The following is a 15446-nucleotide window of genomic DNA, read 5'->3' on the forward strand; positions in this document are numbered from 1 at the left end:
ACTATGCTAATCTCTTCATAATTGGTTTCAATATCGTCTTCGTCATACGTACTTGTTGGAGCATACGCTTGTGTGATTTTTAAATCCGTTCTTTCGTTTTAATTATAACGTATGCTGTCCAATCTGTATCTTTAGTTTGTACACGTTGAACAAGTCTTCTGTTTATTGTAAATCCTGTTCCTGTTAAATATTTGTGTCATTATTCAGGGATCTAATATGTTCCGATATTTAAACTGGTTCAATATTTGCCTCCCCCAGAATCCGTGAGGTAAACCGGGTTACCGACGTGGGATTTTTTTAGTTTTTATATTCAACATCATAAGGCGGATGTATTTCACAAATACATCGCTACGTTTATCAGGTGAGTTAGCAAAGGGTATGGTATAAAAATTTAATAGGATAAAAGTACTAAAGGGCCTGCGTAGCGCAAGCGGTAGGATGCTTGCCTCGCAAGCCGATGGTCCGGGGTTCGAATCCCACCGCCGGCAAGAACATCTAGACATTTTAAAAATGTCTATAGGCCCCAGGTCGACTCAGCCTGAATAAAAATGAGTACCTTGGGTAAAACCAGGGGTAATAATAGACGGTTGAAGCGTAGCACTGGCCATGTTACCTTCCTTGTATACCGTAGGCCCTAGATATAGCAGACTACCCTGCTATACTCCCAAAGCCGCGACAGCGGTATAAAACGGGAGACTATTATATTATATAAAAGTACTAAAGTATTCTGGGCTCTACTGGGTCTGTAGAAAAGTACTATCCGCTAGCCGCTTCTAACAATATTCTTCTTCTTGTAGTACCTTAGTGGCGACTGCTCTGAAAAGATCTACTGAACTGCAACTATACCGCTCTCTTAGGTTTCTTAGTAAGAAAATTCTTCGTCTTCCTATGGATCTTTTACTCTTAAACTTACCCCGCATTATGAACCTTAATATCTCATATTTCGCAGCTCTGGTAATGTAGCCTAAATATTCCAGCTTTCTTGTTTTGATGTGCTTAATGACCTCGCAATCCTTTTTGTAGCCTTCTTAACAGTTCTGCATTTGTAACTCGTTCGGTCCATGGTATTTTCAAAATCCTCCTCCAAAAAGGTCTTGATTAACAAACATTGTTTTCATTTTTATAAATGCTTGTCTTGCAATTTCAATGCGTGTCCTTATTTTCTACCTTGGTCATTGTTTTCATTTACCCATGTTCCCAGATATTTGTAGTTATTCACTCTTTCTACTTGTTTTTCCTCGATATCTAGCCTTCCTACTGTATGTTGTTTAGAAATAATCTTACACTTGGTTTTCTTAACGTTCATTTATGTCCATATTTTATACTGACTTGATCTAAGCGTTGCAATGCTTCTAGACTGTCTACAAAAACAGTGGTGTCGTCGGCGAATTTTTTGTTGTTCAAGATTTTTTTGTTTATTGATATTTTCTGTTGTTCCTCTGATATTGCTTTCCTAAAAATAGCTTTGCTGTACAGATTAAATAACAATGGGGACAGTACGCAACCCTGGATAACATCTCTTTTGATTTCTATAGTTTCTGTATCGACATTTTAGATTATAACCTTTGCTTTCTTATTCGAGTACAGATTGACAATAACCCGTATATCTCGACTATCCACATTCTTTTCTTTTAATAGTTTTACGAGTTTCTGATGTCGTACTCTATCAACAGCCTTTTAATAATCTATGAAGCAGACATAGAGATCCTGGTTTGTATCTAGTCGTTTTTGCGCGAGAAAGCGAACAGCGCCTCTCTTGTTCCTAGTCCTCCTCTGAATCCAAACTGGGTGTCCTCTATATCTTCTTCTATTATTTTGTATAGTCTTCCATTTATCATTTTGAGAAATATCTTAAGTGTGTGGGTTATTAAGGAAATTGTTGTACTGGGAGCATTCTGTCGCATGTACTGACTTTGGTAGTATTACAAATGTGGACAGCAACAAATCTTCGAGTATTACTCCTGCTGTATATACTTTGTGGAACACATCTAATAGTATATGCAGTGTTTCTTCGTCAATGCATTTAATTAGCCTAGTGGGTATCTGATCTGGGCCTACTGATTTTGCGGTCTTTGCATTCATAATTGCCTGTTCCAATTGGCACATTATTATTTTCGGTCCTGTTTATTCCTGTGGTGCTTCTGGTATCATTCTATCATCGTCGAATAGTTTTATTATGTAGTCTTGCCAAAATCTTAGTTTATCTTTAATGCCTGCAATGAGTTTACCATTATTATCTTTGAGTATCCCATAGTGTGCTCGCTTTTTGGTATTTGTTAGTACTTTTATTTTTTTATGCATATTAAAGCTGTCGTATTTGCTGTCATACTCTTTTATTTCTATGCATTGATCTGTTAACCACTGTTTCTTGGCCTTTTTATCTCTACTTTAATTCTACTTTGTAGTTCTTGATATTTTGGCTCATTTCTTCCTTTGGCATTTCTCCTCCATCCTCTTTTATTAATGCTAGATTTTCTGAAGTCATCCACTTCTGTTTTTTATTTGTCTTTTTAGGCTTTAAATTTTCTTCTGCAGCCTTTAGTAATGCCTTCTGAATACCGCTCCACTTTTCATTGACATCTTCTGATGTTAAAATTTCTTCTCCTACTTCTGTTAGATTTAAGTTGACTTGTTAGATCACTTTTTGATGTATTTCCCATTTTTTAATTTTGTATAATCAGACGTTGGCTTATTTTTAGGTATTACGATCTTTTTGAGTTTCACGTGTATTTTAGCTATCAGCGGGTTATGTCTGAGTCTGAGTTTACATTTGCTCCAAGGTATGCTTACAAATTTACTGCTTTAATTCAGTTTTTGTATCTATCTTTGATTAATATACAATCTATTTGATTTCTGAATATGCAGAAGATCTCCAAGTCTATAATCTCTTTCGTGTCTGTCACCTAGTCCAAATTCCCCAACATATTCGTCAACTTGTTCTCTCCCGACTTTAGCAGTAAAGTCCTCCATTACTATCGTTATGTCTTTTGTTTTAATAGATCTTAAAATTATGTCTAACTCCATGCAAAAAATTTCTATCTCCTCTTCATCCTTATCCGCTGTTGGTGCGTATACTTGAATTAAATTAACTTGTTGTATGTTTGTCTTTAGCTGAACCATTATCACTCTCTGTGAGTAAGGAGTGAAGCTTATAACTAATTTATTAGTTTCTGTGACTAACACAATTGCGACTCCATAGCGATGAGCCGGATCGTTGTTTCCAGCATAATACATCATGCCGTTTTTGGTTATAAGTTTGCCGGTGTCTGGCCATTGTACGTCACTTATTGCCAGTATATTTATTTCCAGTCTGGTCATTTCTTGTATTAAATTGGTAGGTCTCTTTTTTACATGATCTTTTCCTTCCCTATCGGATCTTTGCTTTCAGATTCCATGATCAGTAACGGTTTAACTTTTTTGCCTATTTGCCATGATGAATGACTAGGGATGTTCTGTTAAACCTTTAATGCAGTGGTTTCCCCTTGCCTTCTGTATTCTTTTGTTCTGGAGAAGACATTTTATTAACCTTGTTGGTCGGAATCCTTTGTAATTTTGTAGAGTTTTACCAGTAGCCGTTGATGGTTAACTGTGTCATAGGCGGCAGTCGGGTCTATGAACGCTACTCCTGTTATTTCTGTCCGTTCAAACCCACATTCAATATGTTGGGTGAGATTAAAAGTTTGACTGCAGCAGCATTTTCCGAGTCTAACCCCTGCCTTTTTAGGAATAATTTTAGTATCCACAGATTCAGCGGTCCGGTTTAGTATCATTTTTTCGAACGCCTTGAAAACTCTTTGTATCCGCCAGATCCTTTCCTGGTTTTAAGAGGGCCACTACTTTAGCTTTTTTCCAGATTTTGGGGACTTAAAATGTACGGACGCAACAGTTCATCATTTTTACGAGCCACTCTAGGGTTTTTGGTCCAAAGTGCTTTATTTGTTGTGTTCATATATCGTCTAGACCAGCCGCTGTATTATCTTTCATTTGGTGGATCGCACCTCTCATCTCCTCTAGACAAAAGGAGGTACCTAGAACTTCCTCTTTTTCGTCGATATTTTGTTGTACTCTTACTTTGTTCTTCCTTGATGTCGTCTTACCATTTGTCAGGAGACGATGGGCTATCTCATCAAGTGTGACTTTTGTCACATTGGGTGCCGGGATGGCAGGATTGTTGCCAAGATTCCAGATTAATTTCCAAGCGCGTTTGCTGTTTTGTTTCATGTCTAGACTCGTGACCAGCTTGTGCCACCTGTCCGTTCTGTTGATGGATATCGTATGTAGCACTTCCTCTCCGGCATGTATTGTTGCTTCCGAAAAGGGATCATCATATAGCTGATTGTATCTTTTAAGTAGGGGTTTATAATATATATTTTATATAAATTATAATTAGTAATATAAATATATAATTACATAGCTAAATACATAAGTATTTAGTATTCTTCCGATAAGGAGGCATCATTATCATCAGTTTCTTCATTTCCTATAGAAACAACAATTGGTTCTACTGTTTCCTCTATTAGCATATCGAGTTTCCATAATGTTTTTCCTCTGCTATAACACGTTCTATAGCTTTTTGCCAAAAATTATCAAAGAAAATTTTTGATATGATAAGAGTATAATATGTTGTATTATTTTTCGGAACATATCCCTTAATTTGAGCACAAATTAGTCAATGGGGTTAAGTTTACAGTGATAAGGTGGTAATCGCAATACTTTAATGCTATGTTCTTTCGCTGTTTTATCTACACTGTACTTCTTAAATTTTGGTGAATATTTTTTGCATAGCTGCAATATCTCTTTTTTGAGTAAACCTTCTGCTGGCACTACTATTTTTTTGGTTATTAGCCAATCCAAAAGTTCTTGCTTTCTCCATTTAGTGTTAGGTAACGCTTCCTTTAATCTTGAATGGTATCTGGCATTGTCTACCACTATTACAGAATTTGTGGGTAATAAATTTATCATTTGACTCAAATATTCCCCAAAAACATCAGCAGTCACTTCTTCATGGTAGTGGTTCGTAGAATTTAAAATAAAATATAGCAAGCCTTCATCAACAAGTCTTTTATTTCCTCTAATATGAGTGGTAATGAAACGGTGACCTTTGCCATTTAAAAATTTTAAGTCCGTAAACAAACCTTCTACAAATGTCTGACGAGCATTTGTAACCTTTGCCTTCTCTCCTTAATTTTTGAATTTCCCTTAAATGTTGCCTCTTCCAACAAAAACAATTTTTTCTTTCTGTATGAGCGCAGATTTTCTATTGTTATTCTCATAACAACATCCTAATTCATGTAAGGTTTTCCATAATTTATCTTTTTTAACGTTAGGCAATGATTCGTCTTCATTAATGTCTACTGTTTATGCAAAGTAGGAATCTGTTTTGGTAAATAAAATAAATTAACTTTTCTTCCAATCGATTGTTTTACAGTATCGTCTATGTGAATGGGTTTGCTTCCTGTGACATTTTATGTGCTTCTGTAATACTATCAGTTTTTCGTTGCTTTAAAAGTCTATAAATAGGCGCTTCTCCAACTTCTCCCACTTCATCTTAATGACAATTTAATTTCACAGAAGTAAAAGAGGTTTGTGACATTTTTACTACACAAGTTCACTTATATTCAGTTCATTAATATCGGTTTTTATTAAGAAATAACAATTCTGCGTATTGTAAGCACAGGAATTTACAAACACAACCTGTTAATCATAACTAAAATGATTCACAATCTGCAGAACCTGTTCTGTCGCTTGGACATTTTATTACTTTCTAAGAAATTTAAGAACTTATAAATTCTCTTCTTTTTGTAAATTGTAAATAGTTTATACCTATGAGGATTACGTACTTTTATTTGTTGATTAAAATGACTACAAAATTTAAGACAAGAGTTGAAATAAATTGGCATGTCTAAAAATTTTAGGTAAAACCCAAATATTTTCAGAACAATGCTGAATATTTTATTTTAGAAAATCTCCGTCACTGTTTTATGATGTTATAATGAGTTTTATCTCACGTGCAATAAAATCTATGTGCTATCAATCATTTTAAAATGTACTATAATAAACATATATACCAAAACGCAACAGCCAGTGTTAGAGTGGGTGATCGTCAAACCCAGAAATTCCCGATACAACGTGGAGTACGCCAGGGGGACACCATATCGCCGAAACTGATCACTACGCTTTTGGAATATATATGTAAAAGGGCAAAACTGACCGACAAGGGTATAAACATAAACGGAGAAAAGCTTAGCCATCTGAGGTTTGCAGATGATATTGTACTAATAGCTGATAGGATAGATGAGGCCAAAGAACTTTTAAATCAGCTCTACCTTTCCTCGCTAGAAGGGGGATTGAAAATAAATATATCTAAAACCCAGATGATGACAAATCTTGTAGTCAGCGAAGATATATGCATAGGAACAAGATCCATAGACCAGGTAATGGCCTATAAATACCTAGGTCATGAGATTCGCATAGGAAAAGATAACCAAACCGTTGAACTTCTCCGTCGTATAAGACTGACTTGGGCAGCCTTCGGCAAGCTGAACCATATTTTCAAATCGTCTGATATACCAATATGCCTTAAAAGAAAAACGTTTAATCAGTGTGTTTTACCAGTGTTAACTTACGGTGCCGAAACGTTGACCATGACAAGGAGAACAGTTCAAAAGATCTGTTGTGTGACAAAGGGCGATGTAGCGTGCTCTGTTGGGCGTTTCACTACGAGACAAGATCCCAAATCGCCAGCTACGACAAAGAACAGGAGTGGCTGATGCAGTAGAGAGAGTAGCAACACTAAAATGGAACTGGGCAGGTCACGTGACTCGAATGACAGACAATAGATAGACAAAGCGGATACTGGAATGGAGACCAAGAGATGATGCCTACCGAAGTAGAGGTCGTCCACCAACACGTTGGACTGACGATCTAAAACGTTGTCATAGGAATTGGATGCAAGAGGCACAAGATCGAAATAGATGGAAAATTATGAGGGAGATCTATGTCCAGCAGTGGATAAGCGAAGATTGAATGATGATAATAAACAGATCTTTTTATTAATCTTTGGTAATTATAAGTTGTCAAAATTTAAACTAAGCCGTACTAATATTTAGAATTATGATGTTCATACTAATCGTTTTATAAATGATTTTTTTAACATCAAAATTTTTCTAACAAAATTATAAACCGTAAATATCTGAAATTATATAATCGATTACTAATAATTTTTAGTATTGGTCATCTACTTATTGTTAACATTTTTTTATTCATAAGTTTCATGAAATAACGTCGTTATAATTATAATTGGTTTAAAGAATTTTGCAACTAAATAAATAAATCAATGATTCTGTGAAATTAAGTAACAATATGATTATTGTTTATATAAAGCACAAATTAGCTATATATGTATTAATATATACTTAATTTCTTCTATCTGTCACTTATGAGGTGAGTAAAATTATCATAGATGACCTTCCCTTTTGTTTGTTTTAGAGAGTTTCGAATATACTATTTCCCTGTTCACTACAAAAATTTTCTCTCTTGTTGTAAGAACATTTTATTTCAAGATTGAAGGTGTGCACCTTATTTTAGCAACACAAAATCACGTTTACATTACATGTTAGATATTCTTTGTTTGTAGGATATGACTTAACTAACCCACATCAATTTATCCCTATACTAAGTAATCATCATCGTCATTCTCTTTAATTTTATCCCTATGTGGGGTTGGCTTTTGAACTTAAATAGTATGCTGGAGGAATTCCAATGATATATTTCCTATATGGCCTCATGGATTAGAGTAATTGGATACGTTTTTAATGGATGTAAATTGTGCAGAACAATCTATAAAATTTATCGTGGTAGGCAAGTGTAATAACTCATTAGGCTTTCTACATAATTTAGTCACAAAGCAGAGCACTTAATGTGAAATCAAAATATAATTGACAATATCTACTTTTTTATACAAACTGCCTATTGTAAACATATCGCACTGCAGCCAGTTAGCTTATTTTACATCTTTAATTTCTTAATAACACTATAGGATTCTGAAATCCTGTACCAGCTTGTACAAATCAACAGGATGGATATCAACAGGATATTTGTCTGTTTTAGGTTTTCTGTTACAGAGTCTGCCGCTTAAGTCTCCATTAAATAGTTATATTGTATGCAGATGTTATATAAGTTTAAAGATCATACAAGTTTACGTCCCTACATCATCACATACGGATGAAGAAGTGGAGATATTCTACGAATCATTGACACAAACAGTGAACAAATACAAAAGCACAATCATTATAGGCGACTTCAATGCCAAATTAGGGAGAAAACTAGAAGAATCAGAATCAATGGTTCAACAAAAAATGAGATTGATGACATTCTATCCAAAGAAAAGAACATAGTACAAGACGTTCCAGTCATAAACATGATTTCCGTAGGAAGTGATAACAGAATTGTTAGAGCCAAAATCAAAATTAACGCCACAACAGACAGACAAAAATTTAAACCATTTAAAAAAGAGATAGATACAGAACTTCTTAAAGAACGCAAAGAGCAATACATAAACCAGCTAAAAAGAAGTGACATATCACAGCTAAAGGGTTTGCAACTAGACGAATTAAACGATAAAATAACAACAGAACTACTAGAAGCAGGCCTGAAGATTGTTAATAAACAAAAGCGAAAACAACAAAAAATTAGCACTAAATCACAAGATATGCTAAAAAACGACGACAACTCCTGAATGATAACAAAAGAAATACAGTGGAGTTTGCCGAACTGAACAAAACCATAAGAAAGCAGATAAAGGAAGATTTAAAAAAATACCAAGAAGATCGCATTAAGAAAATCATAGAGAAGAACAAAGGTTTGAAAACAATGAAGACAAATATAGGAAAAAGAAAACTAATCATGCTTAAAGCTGAAAACAATGAAGAAAGAGATCTAGGAGAAATAATAAAAATCACAGAAAGATATTACACAGACCTATACAGTTCTAAAAATGACCCACCACTATCATCTAAACAGAATCTCTCGAGGAAAATACAAAATGTTGGCTCAGAGGTATTACCAGGAATAACTGAAGATGAAATCGAAAAATCCATAAACGACCTGAAAAGAATAAAGCGGCCGGTGAGGACAAAATACTGGCAGAACTACTAAAAGAAGGAGGAGACACGATAAAAAAAATGCTAAAAATACTGTTCAACAAATGTCTGTTTGAAGGTAAAATACCTAAACAATGGAGAAATGCCAACACAATCTTAATACATAAGAGAGAAGACCGAACAGACCTAAACAACTACCGTCTTATTTCCCTTTTGTCACAACTATATAAAACCTTCACAAGAATAATAAACAACCGACTAACCTATAAACTTGATAACTACCAACCAGTGGAATAGGCCAGATTCAGGAAAGGATACAGCACAATCGACCATCTGCATGCACTTAAAACCTTAATTGAGAAAACCAATTAATACAACCTTCCGCTGTACTTAGCATTCGTAGATTATGAAAAGTTTTTCAACAGCATTGAACACTGGTCGGTGGAAGAAGTTCTGGTCAATAGTAGCATAGATTCAAGATACCGACAATTGATACATGATATTTATCAAAACGCAACCATGATCGTAATTCTGGACGACAAATTAATAACGGATAATATAGAAGTTAAACGAGGAGTCCGACAAGGCGATATAATTTCACCTAATCTGTTTACCTTGACCCTGAAAGATATAATAAAATCAACAGTTTGGGAAAACAGAGGAATATGTATTAACGGAAAGTACCTAAATCACCTTAGATATGCGGATGATATACTCCTGATCTCCTCGGAACGACAAGAACTAGAATTAATGCCGAACGAACTTCATGAAAAATCACTGCAAAAAGGCCTAAAAATTAACTTTAACAAAACAAAAGTAATGACAAATACGGAAGACCAAGAGGCAATAAAAATTCAAACAGAAAAAATAGAACAGGTAAATGAGTATATCTATCTAGGATAAGCAATCAGAGCTTACAGAGAAAATCAAACAGCCGAAATATCGAGACGAGTAAGAATGGGATGGGCAGCATTCGGCAAACTTTCTTACGTTCTAAAAAATCAAACATTCCCTCTATACTTACGAAGCAAAATATATAACTCCTGTATAATACCGGTGCTCACCTACGGAGCACAGACATGGACATTTACACAGGCCAATTTGGATACGATAAGGAAGGCACAAAGAGCGATGGAGAGACAAATGTTGGGTATATCACTTGAAGATAGAAAACGTAACCAGTGGATCAGAACCAGAACAAAGACAGTAGACGCGATAGAACAAGCAGCAAAACTGAAATGGAAATGGGCTGGACACAATGAACGTCTCCAAGACGGACGATGGAACAATGCCATCGGAAAGTGGCGTCCATGCAATGCAAAGAGATCAAGAGGCAGACCACAGATGAGGTGGAAAGATGACATCAGGAAACAAGGAGGTCCCACATGGCAAAGAACAGCTTAAGATAGGGAAAGATGGAGAGAACTGGGGGAAACCTATATCCAACAATGGAAGGATAGAGAATAGGTTAAAAAAAATGCAGATGTAATTTGACTAAAAAATGTCCAGAAAAAGGCCTGTTATGACTTACAGCTGATTGCTGCTTATTTTTCGCAGGACTTTGACTATCTTAGCCCATATACATTTTGCCATGTATTTGACCAAGTATGCTTTTCCAGTGAGAGTTATGTTGCCTTTGAATCTAGGTTTTTTTCCTTTCGCGGACGTAAGTATCAGATACACACGTCAGTGAGTATCTGAAAGACAAGAGCATAGACTCGAAATGTGATAACTGCGGACAAACACACACTGCAAATTATAAAGGTTGCTCAAAAGTCACGAGAAAAGAACCTCCACCATCACAATAAACAATAGGTCGCAATGTACAAAATATACCGACCAAAAAAAGCGTCAGCTATGCGCAAATGTCGAAAAAATCGCCATCAAATAAAGCAACCCAAGTAACAAAAACAAAAAAAACAGGAAGCTTCATAGCAAATTTCCATGAGCAAATGTGAAACTTTGCAAAATTTATGGAACAAATGACAACAGTCATGGGTACAATGGGGAGCTCTGGTAGACAACAACAATGTTAAACCGGGAGGACGAGATAGACAAATTAGGTCACGGAACTCAGGAGGGCTGAGAGATAGAAGAAATACTCTGGACGAGCTTGCCTACAGACTCAAACTAGATGTCATAGCTCTACAAGAGATCAAAATAGCGGAAAGAGTGAAAACAAAATTTTCGAGCTAAGATATCTTTAGAAATGATCACAGGGCGACGTTAGCATGCACGGCCATCTTGAAGAAAAAAAGGGGGTAGAACATTAGACAATTCTTACACCAGATGATCTGGTTACTATAAAAGCCACCTTAGTACGGATTATAAAGGGAAAATAGTTTTTTAAAATAATTTTAGCATAAGTTAGACCTCATGATCCGATTCTGAATGAGGACCTGAATATTATTCTTGATTCATAGAAGCCCACTGTCATTATCGATAACCTAAACTCGACAGAATCACTAATCTTCTTCTTCAAGTGCCATCTTCGTTCCGAAGGTTGGCGATCATCAGGGCTATACGTATTTTCGAAACTGCTGACCGAAACAATTCGTTGCTGCTACAGCTATACCATTCCCGTAGATTCTTTAGCCAGGAGTTTCGTCTTCTTCCTATGGACCTTTTTCCTGCTATTTTTCCTTGCATAATTATTCGAAGCAGTTCATATCTTTCGCCTCTTGTAATGTGTCCCAAGTATTGCAGTTTTCGTTTTTTGATCGTAAATATGACTTCCTTTTCTTTATTCATTCTTCTCAAGACCTCGACATTTGTGACTCTCTCGGTCCATGATATTCTCAGGATTCTGCGATACATCCACAGTTCAAATGCCTCTAATTTTTTGGTATCAATCTTTTTCAATGTCCATGACTCCATTCCGTAGAACAGCACAGAAAGTACGTAACATCTCATCAGGCGAAGTTTCATTTCAAGGCTCAAATCTCTTCCGCAGAACACTCTCTTCATTTTAGTGAATATGGATCTGGCTTTTTCTATTCTTATTTTGATTTCTGCTGAGCTATCGTTGTCTTCATTTATAAAAGTGCCTAAATATTTGTATTTGCTAACTCGATCGATAATTTCATTGTGTAAATATAAATTTTGGACATTTTGTGTTGATTTCGATATTACCATAAATTTAGTTTTCTTTATGTTCAAAGATAGTCCATATTCTTCGCTGCAGTCTGCTATCTTATTCACCAATGTCTGTAGCTCTTCAAGTGTTTCTGCGATCAGAACGGTGTCGTCGGCAAATCTCAGATTGTTTAATCTAACACCATTTATTTTAATACCTACGGATTGCTCAGAAAGTGTTCTATTCATTACGTCTTCGGAATAGAGATTAAACAGGGTTGGTGACAGTATACACCCTTGTCTCACACCTCGCTTTATTTCAATTTCTTCAGTGGTATTATTCTTTACTCTCACTACTGCTTTCTGATTGTAGTACATATTTGCTATTAGTCGGATGTCTCGTTTATCTAAATTCTTTTCTGTCAGGAGTCTGATTAGGTGATCATGCCGCACTTTATCAAAGGCCTTGTTGTAATCTATGAAACACATGAATACATCTTGATTTATGTCAAGACATCTTTGAGACATAACGTTCAGTGCAAACAACGCCTCTCTTGTTCCAAGTCCATTTCGGAATCCAAACTGGGTATTACTGATGTCCATTTCCAGTTTTCTGTGTACTCTAGAGTGTATAATTTTCAGAAATACTTTCAGTACATGGCTCATCAGACTGATTGTACGGTAATCACTACACTGTTTGGCATTTATCTTTTTTGGTATAGTAACAAAGGTGGATAAAAGCCATTCTTGTGGTATTTTTCCTGATGTATAAATGCTATTGAAAAGTTCAACTAAAATGTGAATCGAGTCTTTTTCTATTAGTTTAAGGATTTCCGTTGGTATTTCATCTGGACCTGGGGCTTTACCATTTTTCATTCTTTTTAGTGCGTACATTACTTCTTCTTCCGTTATTTCTGGACCTTCGTCTCCTTGTATGTTACTTAGCTCAGATTGTTGTCTATCATCTGCAAAGAGTTCTTCAATATAGTTTTTCCATGTCTTCAACTGTTCTTCTAGTTCTGTTATTATGATTCCGTTGACATTATACAGGGTATTTGGCTGCTTACGTTTTTGTGTACCTGCAAGTTCTTTCACTTTTTTATGTACATTAAAAATATCATGTTTTGCCTGCAATTGCTCTATTTCTTCACATTTTCTTTTATAAAAATCTTCTTTTGCTATTCTGATTTCTATTTTGATTTCTTTCTGTATTTGTTTATACCTTTGTTCGTTTTTTCCTTTCATTATTCTCCGATTGTCCATGAGAAGAAGGATCTTATCAGTCATCCACCTTTGCTTTATTTTTGGTTTTTCTTTAGTCAGAATTTTCTTCACAGGATCTGTTATCGCCATTTTTACGTTTTGCCATTTTTTATCTATGTTGTTCGTTGGTTGAGATGTTTCTTTTTCATGAAGTATTTTGAAATTATTATTAATACATTTTTGCAGTTTCTCTTTTACCTCCAGGTTACATAAATGTACATATACATATACATGATATACATCACTAATAGTAATGTAGAATTGTTATGTGACTATATCGAGGACAGGCATAACACAATAGTAACTGGACCAATGGAATCAACATGCTTTCATGGAGGAGACAGACTTCTTACCTGCCTAGTTATAGCAATTCTACTTAACATGGGTCAACAACACAAAGTACAATCTGCGAATGAAGGTAGCCTAACACATAACCCAATTGTACCGGTACAAACTGACCAAACTACAAAAGAGTAGAGAACTAAACAAAAGAAGCAGTTCCTACAATAAACACTAAACGGGAACTGGTAGAGAAAAAACCATAGAAAAACAACCAAAACGTCTTAGAAGCCAGCACCAAGGAAGAAAACAACACCAACCATTAAAGTCACTTCAGGCACATCAGCAATGAGCTAAAGAAACTGATCCAAAAAAATTACCAAATAAGAAGAGACAATTGAACAAGGAATTGAGAGGTCAAAAGAATTGCTAATGAACTAAATCGTAAAGAAAGTAGAAAAACTGGAGGTGCACAGGAACGAAAACTGGGAAAACTATATCCAGTAGCTAAATCCGAACAAATCTGAGTTCTGGAAGCTTTCAAAAATACTGAAAAAGGACAAGAAACCAATTCCTGCCTTATACGGACAGAATGGAATGGTATATACCAAAAGAGATAAAGCGGAAGTCATGGACACACTAGAAAGGGGATGTAGGAATAACTACCACCCAATGAGGACTTGTGAATGTGTGACCGATTTAATCTTTGGACATGTGAGTCCCATTGTTCAATGGAACATACATGTCTCTAGGTAAATTATATTATATTCAACTCTGGAGGATAAATAATCGTACCAGTTTTCATTTTTATAAATAGAAGCCTTCTGAAGTTATTAAAAAAACTACTTAAAAGGCGTCATCTTCACAGAGCTCTAGCTCTCTTAGGGAGCATTTTCGGACTAAGTAAATTGGGTTAAATCGTCTTAAAATTATCTGAGGAATCTGCAGTTTTTGTTTGTTAAAAGAGTTTCTGAACAGCCTGTATATTTTAATTGAAAAAGTATTAAGCATTTTTAAGTATTTTCAAATATCTGACGATACCACAAAATAATATTATTTATTTATTTCTTTATTATTTTTACAATGTTTTTCATTGCTTAAATACTAGTTAGCGTTCATCATAAAAATCCATCTTCTAAAAGTACATCATCTGGTCCAGAATACCGTTAATTTGCGTTCCAAAAATACCTTGGGTCCCTTTTAAATCATGAGGCAGATTTAATTTATAGTTATAACGTGCGCCAATACATTTCAAGATTAAATTCCCAGCCGTTAACAACATACTGTGATGTAAAAGTAATTTGTACTTTAGGTTTTTTCGAGATCGTGGCATATATACGGTAATGACATATAACGTTATTTTCTTGGTAAAATAAAGTAGGTTTTCTTAAAGCGCATACTATCAGGGATGTTATAGTAACGTTAAATCGTACGTTTTTATGTTTAAAATATAATATTAAACTTAATATTGATTTGGAAATATTAAATATATCAAATAATTGATTACCATGGTCAATTTTTTTTGCCTTTTTCCCTATGAAGGGTTGACTCAATACCGATTTTAATCGTACTTTCTAGTTAAACAGCACGAAGTTCCTTGTGCAGACTCTCCCGATTCACTTATAAACATTCCATTTCTGTTTGCAATTCCGATTCAATTTTAGCTCTAGGTCAACATCATCTTCATACAGGTCACAAAATTGAATTTGAAAACTCCAGAACTATAGC

Source organism: Diabrotica undecimpunctata, chromosome 5 (genome assembly GCF_040954645.1).
Source record: "Diabrotica undecimpunctata isolate CICGRU chromosome 5, icDiaUnde3, whole genome shotgun sequence".
In the NCBI taxonomy this organism is placed as follows: domain Eukaryota; kingdom Metazoa; phylum Arthropoda; class Insecta; order Coleoptera; family Chrysomelidae; genus Diabrotica; species Diabrotica undecimpunctata.